The following is a 7,036-nucleotide window of genomic DNA, read 5'->3' on the forward strand; positions in this document are numbered from 1 at the left end:
TGGTTTATATTTATTCCTAACATACACCACCTTAAAAATGGAGCCTGTAAAACACTTGAAGAAAAATACACTCTTTTTCAAAACTTGATTTGAAGAACAAAATCCAGCTTTTCCTTCCCACACGTTCCTTCATTCATCTGTCCGTCCCCTTCTCCCTCCCTTCCTTCCTTACTTTGTAATGAGTAACTAAAAGTCAGGGGAAATGTAGTGGAGTAAAAATGGACATTTTAATTAGGATATGTAGTGGAGTAACAGTGAAAGTTGACAAAAATATATAACCTCAAGAAAAGTACAGAGACTCTCAAAAAATATGTAAGTACTGTTACAAAGTATTATGACTTTGTTACATGCCTCTGGCATGCCTCTGGTTTGGTGAAGCAGACTGGGGCTCGACAAGGAAGCTAATTGTACTGCTGTGGATGGGGGTCAGCAACAAAACAGATTTTAACCACCTAAATAAAATACCCTCCTAAAAATGATAACAGTTTAAATCAGTGCTATATTGAGAGTTTTTTTTTATTGCTTTGCATTTCCGTCAGACAGCCAGTTTCAACAGGGAAGCTGATAACAGCTTCAGTTTCCAATCTTTTCTCTTGTCAAAGCCACCAGACTCCACTGACAAAACCAATACATTTAGCTGGCTAAATATGGGAGCTGCTAGTCTACTGGTGCTTCAATCAATAAGTTAGTTTTTGTTATTGTGCACCTTAAAGGAATCCAAACTAATCCTTTTAAACACCAAAGTCACACAATAACACAAACAAACAAAGTGATAGAGGCAGCAGTACACCAGCAGCTCCTGTGTTCAGTGATGTTAAATCACTGTTTTTTTCAGTGGAGTCTGGCTTCGAAGAGAGACAGTTAACTGCTCCATTTTTATGTTGAGTAAGCTAAAGCAGTTAAAATACACCCAGTATAGTGTACACTTAAACTAATTTAATTTTTTTTCAGTGGGACTTCTTTTAGGTGGCCAGCTTAGCTTCCATGTCAGAATCAACTCTACTTCTCCAAACTGGGTGCATGCTGACTGACGTCTTCTGTTTGTCATGTATGGTCTATGGATAAGTACCCCATACAGCCCCACTTAAAAAAAATCTGAACCATCCCTTTGAAAATAAAGCATAGATCACAACACATGCATAGAAAAGGTAGACATCAGAAACCACATCCTTTATCAAATGTAGCATTTACAGTTGATTATACTGTCTAATACCTTCTTTAAAAAGTATAAACTGACAAAAAATTGGATTAAAAAAACTGCAGTTGTCTATTTGGCAGATATAAACATATTGTGGTTTAAGTTTTGAGTTGTTTAATTGCCCATTTCAGGCCAAAAGTCACTTCATTATTGAGCCATTTTTGTTCCATGATGTTTTCTGTTTTATGTTGCTATGTTTAGCCACTGGAGAGACAAAAGAGGAAGCAAAGACACACAAATAAAAGGCACACATTGTCTCAGATGCATGATGTAATGTTGACCTTTAGCTAAAGTGTGACTAGCAGTAAATAAATGAGCAATATTGAGTTAGATTTTGTTACTGTGACTATTTTGGCCAAAAAGAATCAAATCACTGAACACGCACTATACTGACGTCTCTCTTTGCTTTTTACAGTTTTCCAAAGCACTGACGTTAGCCAAACAAACATTGAATATTGATTATTCTGAGTCACATTACAAATCACACTTCCAGTGAATCTGACTAACTCCTGACAAATCATCACTTTTACCTCGGCTCTGTGCCAGATACCAAGATTGGCGTAGATTTATGGTGCTGTCATAATTTACGGCTAGTGACTCAACAGATGGAGCTCTTCCACTGAATCCCATATGGAATCAATTACTAACTAGAGATTTTTTTTTTTTTTTTTTAAATCTGCATGAGAGCGTGTTTCGAGTAAAAGCAAACTAACTCTGTCAGATGACGAACCAGCTTTGTGTTCTGGTTAGTTTGTGTCACCTTTGTGTTGACCACAAACAACAACACACCATTTCCTTTGTTTGGCTTTCCTGTAATGAGTTAAACTCAAGCATCATTTAGTGAAACAGTTCTCTTTTGACTCAGTGTTTTCTGCAAATAATGAAACTGCTTGTAAAGCACCAGAGCAGGATTTTTAGATGCGAAAAATGATGTAGGATTGGATTTGATCGGATTCAATTTGAGATGAGATAGAATCAGATTACATTAGAGACAGAACTTGATGGGTTTGCATTCTTTTAGAATAGATTTGAGATGAGATCTGTTACATTATTTTAGATGAAAGATGAGGGATTAGATTGGGTTACAATAGATTAGAGATGACATGGTGTGGGATTATGTTAATTTAATTAGATTAGATGAGGGTTAGATTAACAAGGAGTTTAGATAAATTGGGATGGTATTACAGGAGATTAAGATTAGACTACAATAAATTATATTTTACATTAGATGAGAAAAAAGTAGGGTGGATTAGATTCGATTATATTACATTAGAGGTAAAATGAGATGTGATGAGAAAAACACAAGATGAAATGAGATTGCGTTAGATTAGAGGTGATCAAGTGTGATCAGGTTACATAAAAGTAAAAATTAGGTTAGAGAGTTTAGATGAAATGGAAGTAGGTGGGTATGAGATTAAATAGATTTTGCAATAGATTAAATGAGAATATATTACATTAAATAAGAAACTGCATTAGATCTTATTGGAGGAAAGTAGTGTAGATTAAATTGGATGATTTCACATAACATATAAAATGAGATGTGATGAGAATAAATGACATGAGACCAGATTATTCGAGATTATAAAGAAACAAACAATAAAATGGAAAGGATTGTAACACTGGTATACTGAGTTTGGATAAAATAGGATGGGATAACATGAGAATGATGTAAAAATGCAATATAATAGACATTACATGACGTTAGAATACATTACATTAGAGATTGCAGCAGATGAGAGGTGATAAGTGTAGATGAAATTGGGTCACATTAGAGATGAGACCACAATATTAGAGAAGAGAAACAAACCAACAAAGAGTAAAGATTGTAGTGCTGGTATGTTTGTTGCCAGGAGTCGTCAAAGAGGAAGTCTCTGCAGAGCCACCACTGATATTCTTGTCAAACATCCAGCTGCTCAGTTGACACCGTACCACCCAATTACTGTCCATCTGGCAACAGTCTACTTAGATGACCTGAAATACACCCATTGTGTGTAAAACAATAAAATCAGCAGCAGACTTGTCGGGGTTCTCGTTAGATCAACATGCTGTGGGGTCTGAGTTCTTACAGGCAGTTTTGGATTACAGGAAGTAACATTGAGTCACTAATCTTGCTTCTTTGTGACTCAGACTGTTGAACTCAGAAATGTGATCTGGCACAAAGAGGCCCCCTGTTGTAAGGGGATCACTTTTTTTTTTTTTTTACTTCCAAATGCTCCAAATTATTAATGAGTTAAAAGGCTGATATTGACCAGACAGATTTTTTTAAAAGTTAAGTAATAGCATAACAAATGAGCCAAATGCATCGCGCTGGATAAAAAAAAAACCATGAAATTATTAATCACATTTTCTTCTTCCAAGTGTTTTTTACATTGTTCAGCTAACAGAGAGAGCCTGACAGCTGCCTCTGGCACAGTTTAGACCGTACGGAATTTCACAAGTAAAAGGATTGTTTTTGCAGATTTGTAGACTTCCCTTATGACACAAGATTTAATTTGGAACATTGACTGGACATTCCACTGACTTCACCAAAATGTGTCTCATATGAAAACACTTTACGTAACCGGTTGGTAGGTTAGAGCTGCATGAAAACGAACATGGTGGAGTAACAGTAGTGGTGGTGGCAGCAGCTGGAGCAGGCCCTGGTGGACTGTTTAAAGCTTTAAGATTCTCTTAAAGCTGAAAAATATGTGGTAATCAAAATAAAAGTTTGGGAACAGCAAAGCAAGAGGAGTGCAGATTGCTCACATTATAGTTGAGAGTGTTCAAGGAATGAACCGGCACTGCCGCTGACCATGGGTGGGACTAAATATGGACATTATTAAGGGTGGTAAAGCTTTGATGCTCAGACTTTCTTCTCCTGGAGGCATGGATATTTTTAAAGAATGAAAACAGCTGTCAGGATGAGCATTTGCATACTGTAATTTCTTTAGAAAACTTCTCATCAACAGTACATTGCTCTACCGTGTGACTCACCAATACAGATTCAAAACTTTCTCGATGACTTAAGACGGAAAAAATCTGCATCTTGTTTCCTTTATGATTAAAGCTGATGGTTGCGGCTGCTGTGTAGCTGAAAGGCATTTTTAATGTTTTGTGCTATCTGTGTGGAAAGTTAGGATAAAGTTGCTGTTATTCTCCCTTTCAGGTGTGTGGTCTGAGATAAAGTCACACCAAATGCTGATATTTCATCATGGCCGATTGTTCTGTTTAGATTAAGCCTTGTTCTGTTTTCATTCATGTCTATGTATTTACACAAATGATAAGAGTCTGTTCTGGTAAGATAGAAACCTCCCACCCTGTACATTAATGTTACCATTTCAGTGCAATACAATGGAGACTGCTGCCCCCATGTGTTAGATTAGTGGCATTTAACATAAGCATTAAAATGTGGTGTGCTATTCTAGGCACAAAAGTGAATCTGGTGTATTCATATGAAAAGAAAGTGAATGTAGTGTATTTACTTGAAAACGAAAGTTAAGCTAGTGTAATAATATTAAAAAGAAGAGAAATAAAAATATTAAAAAATGAGATATTTATGTCAAAACGTCCCTTCATGTAAAATCCTGTTACTCTTCTTTTTGTGCTTTTATTTTGTCCAGAAGGAAACAGCTTTATTAACCCTTATGTCTTATGCAGATAAACTATGCCATAAACAACACATGCTGTTTTTGTTTCAGAAATTAGTCCTTTTTTTTTTTTTTTTTTTTTTTAAGGAATGAACCTCTTTTCATGATTATCAGAACTATAATACTTGCGTCTGCAGACGCAAGAAATGTTGATGATTTTGTAGCCTCCTGTAATGGGACTATATTAAAAATATAACTAGAAAAATACATGGTTTACGCATCTCATAGAATCTGTGACCATGAGTTCTGTCTTCTTTAGTGAATGTCTTATTCTCTTTTTTATAAAAAAGGGTTTTTATTTATTTTCCCTTACTTTTGATACTCTCTAGTCAACAATTTTTTGGGTTTTACTTTGAAAGTGTTGAACGGAAGTTCCACTATGCTATTGTGTCTGACCTGATATTGCATTGTTGTTGCCTGCCATAGAAGTACATTGTAAACACTGCACTCCAGTGGCCATTGTGTATAATAACATTTCTTTAATTGTTAATTTAGTATAGGAGCACTTCTTTGTAGTTACCGTCCTCCGAAGGGCAAAATAGCGTATTCGACCTTTACAAATATATTTTTATCAGCCTTGATGCACCATTAAGGCCTTCTTTTAATTGAACAAAATGAATGTACAAATAATTATTTTCTTTATACACATATATTTTTATAGCTACAACTGATGCTCCAACTTCGTGTCTGTTTTGATTTTTGTGTCTGTTTTTGTTGTTGTTTAAATTAAGGGCTAGGGCTTTTGTTGTAAATCATAATCTAGTATTCTTAACTGTTTTGTTGCATTTTATGTGTCATGCATTTAAAGGCTTTCACATAGAAAAGAAAATCATAGTGAAACACATTAGTCCTAAGTTTTTACCTCTATATACTTGGATTTGTGTTGATAAAACCTTCAAAGTATTAACATGTTATTAAGCAGAAAGTCATCTTGACATGGTGTGCATGACAAGTCCATAAATAATGTACTTTTGAGAGAAAAATTAAAAGAAAACCCTCTGGGGAAAGCCAAAAAGCACTAGAATAAATACACTGGAAAAATAAATGACCGCATCAACACAAGATCATCACAAGATATTAAATTCCAAATTGTTGTCGCAAATCACTGGACGTATACACACTGTTTAATTTGTTTTAATTGATTTCTTTGGCTTGCAGAGTTATGGGGAATTTTAGGTATTTAGTTCCTCTGACTTGAATAATATTTTTGTGAAGTTGAATTTCTGAAGACGAAGATAATATAGGCCTAGGACATGAGATGTGATTAAATATCGTTCTTGTTGTTTTGTTTGGAATTTTTATTTGGTTGAAATCACAGCCTTCAATTAAACGTTGTGTGAGACAGGGGGTGATAGGAACAGAATATGTTAAAATTCCTTTTATTAAGGATATAATATAGATGGGGATTGCTTGAGTCTTAGATTTGAGGATGTTACAGTTGCCAATTAAATCATGTCTAAGACAGAAATTCTCACATGACATGATAGAAAAAAAAACAGCTAAAAAACAGCTAATGCTGGTTGCTGGTTTAGTTGGTTTTATTAGTTTTAGCTGGTTGAAGATGGTCTTAGACGGTCCTTGCTGGTCTTTCATCGTTTGACATGCTGGGGTGACCAGCCTGTCAAGCTGTACATTTATCTTTATGAATAACACTTGACAGAAGTGCGAACCTCTCTCTGTTTTTGTTAACACGTGACAGAAGACATAACTGATTAATGTCCTTTGCTTTTCAAACTTCCCCCTCATGACACTGTTGTTTCTCCATGCTCATGGACATTGATTTGGGTTATATTTTACAGGAACCAGCTAGAGTGACGATCACAAGCTGGTATGACCAGCTAAACCATAAAAAATAATGCAAAAAGATATCAAACGCTGCACGGTCAAACAAGGTGGTCAACAAGCTTTGCCATCTTAAGCTGGTCAGGGCTTTTCAGCAGGGAGAAACATTACTATCAACTAAGTGAGCCACTGACCCAATTCCTTTCTCCACACAGTTCTTGTTATGTAATGATTTGTTTTTCACTGTAATATATCCGTTATTCCATATAGGTGTATTATGTAGTAAAACTGTGATTGTATAATAAAATGATTTGTCGGCCCTCATGTAGTGCCTCCTGTGGTCACAGTGAGTAACTACAGTTGCGCACGGTCAAGTTACACACAGCGTCGTAGTGTAGTTTCAAATAAAACTTAGAAGTGTAGATACACG

The sequence above is a fragment of the Plectropomus leopardus genome, chromosome 18 (assembly GCF_026936395.1).
Source record: "Plectropomus leopardus strain MGB_pleo_1.0 chromosome 18, ASM2693639v1, whole genome shotgun sequence".
Taxonomy (NCBI): domain Eukaryota; kingdom Metazoa; phylum Chordata; class Actinopteri; order Perciformes; family Serranidae; genus Plectropomus; species Plectropomus leopardus.